Source organism: Suricata suricatta, chromosome X (assembly GCF_006229205.1).
Source record: "Suricata suricatta isolate VVHF042 chromosome X, meerkat_22Aug2017_6uvM2_HiC, whole genome shotgun sequence".
Lineage (NCBI taxonomy): Eukaryota > Metazoa > Chordata > Mammalia > Carnivora > Herpestidae > Suricata > Suricata suricatta.
Genome location: NC_043717.1, coordinates 5,968,022 through 5,969,874, shown reverse-complemented (window position 1 = coordinate 5,969,874; position 1,853 = coordinate 5,968,022).

Sequence of the window (1,853 nt, the reverse complement as noted above, 5' to 3'; positions counted from 1 at the left end):
GAGAGAAAGAGAGCACACATGCACGGGAGCAAGAGAGAGGCAGAACCCCAAGCAGGGTCCGTTCTGTCAGCGCAGAGCCCGATGATGCAGGGCTTGAACCCAAGAACTGTGCTACCATGACGTGAGCGGAAACCAAGAGTCTGACGCTTAATCGACTGAGCCACACAGGCACCCAGAATTTCAGAGTTTAAAGTGACTTCCAACTTTCTTATACTGTGTATGGCCAAAAGGCAAGATTGCACCTTAACTTATGTTTTACAACTTATTCCACATACTTATAATGACAAATCTGAGAAAGATACGTTGAATTGTGTATATCTTCTTTTTTGAAGAAAAAGAAACACATGAGATGCTAAAGGTGTTAGTAATTCGCCAGATTCTTTTTAACCTTTACCATCATGCACCGTAAAACCTTTATTAAAAAGGCACATCGTAACATTCTTTCATATGCATTTATGCAGGAAAGTGCCCTTGCTTGGCAAAGTGTGTGCCACCTTTTCAAAGAACCGAATTCATTAATGGGTTACACATTAGTGAAATTTAGAGCAATGACAGCCTCTTGGCCCAGTTGAACATAAATTCGGCGCACATCTAAACAAGCCCCTCCCCTCCAGACTCTCTGATTCTGTAAATATGAAAACGGGAGAAAATAGAGAATAGAAAAGTTTGGGATCTCATTTGCTACAGGAACAAGAAAGCCACACCGCTTCTCAAATGCATTACAGGTGGGGTGGGTTAGGAGTGCCTTTATACCTTCCTGGTGTAGCCAAGCAGGAAAAGAAAAAAAAAAAAACCTGCAAGTCACCTTGAAACTCAGTTAGTAGCCAAGAATTTTTACATTTTAAAGGGACCTTTGTCCCTAGGAAAGGCCTGACCCAACCTTTCCCAGAGACACTGACACTTTTAACCAGAAGAAAACAGGATGGCGGGGTGGTTGTTGTTTTCACAGATCAATACAAGTCCAGCTGGTAAATTTCAAGTTCGATTTCCGTTCTGAGACCAGAGAATTCTCAGTAAGCAGCGCCCTTCCCCCACCACACGCACAAAACGCGAAACACATTCCTGATGAGACACATTAGGAACTTGTTGGAGCTCAAGTCCCGCTTTTTAAAAAGGACGCTGAAAGTTTCGGTACGTTTCTGCAGGTTTCCAGAGCGCCGTGGATCTAGGGCTGGAAGCCCAAAGTCAGTAAATATTGATGGGCTGATGGGAATCGAGAAGCGGGGATGGCGACAGCTGCTAGTCTGGGTTTCCCAGTGATAAGGAGTACAGGTTGAAGGGGTGCAGAACCAAGGGCCTACAGTGCCAAACCCAGGTGGGGACAGTTCAGTCCACCCCCTGACACGTGGAGTGGCTCCTCCCCAATTTCTGGGCAGCCCCACAGGTGCAGGCCGCCGCTGAGAAGCGGGGAGTGACAGGGGACCCAGCCAGGTCCCTTCTCGAAGGGGGAGGGGAAGGGACCCGGAACAGGAGCCATTTAAACTCAGCGCGGCGCTTGGAGTCAGCAGGGCTGGGAGCCGCCGCCGAGCGGCCGGGGCGGCGCCGGGACCACGCACCTATACGTGTCCCGGTGCCCCGGTCCCCGCAGCTGCCCCAGACGGCCCCGCGGCCCCGCGTTGGGGGCGCGACCGACCCGCCCTCGGGCGCCCCTACCCCCGTCGACTCCCCCGCCCCGAGGCCCCCTTTGGGCTGTCACCCTGAGGGTCCCGCAGCCGCCTTACCTTGGTGATGACCAGCGGTTCTCCGTGCTCGCGGCCGCCCTTCAGGGTGAAGCCCCACGGGGCGCCGCCGCTCAGCTGCACCTCCACCAGGCGCCCGCCGTCGGCCGCCCGCGCGTCGGTCTCGGCCAGGCG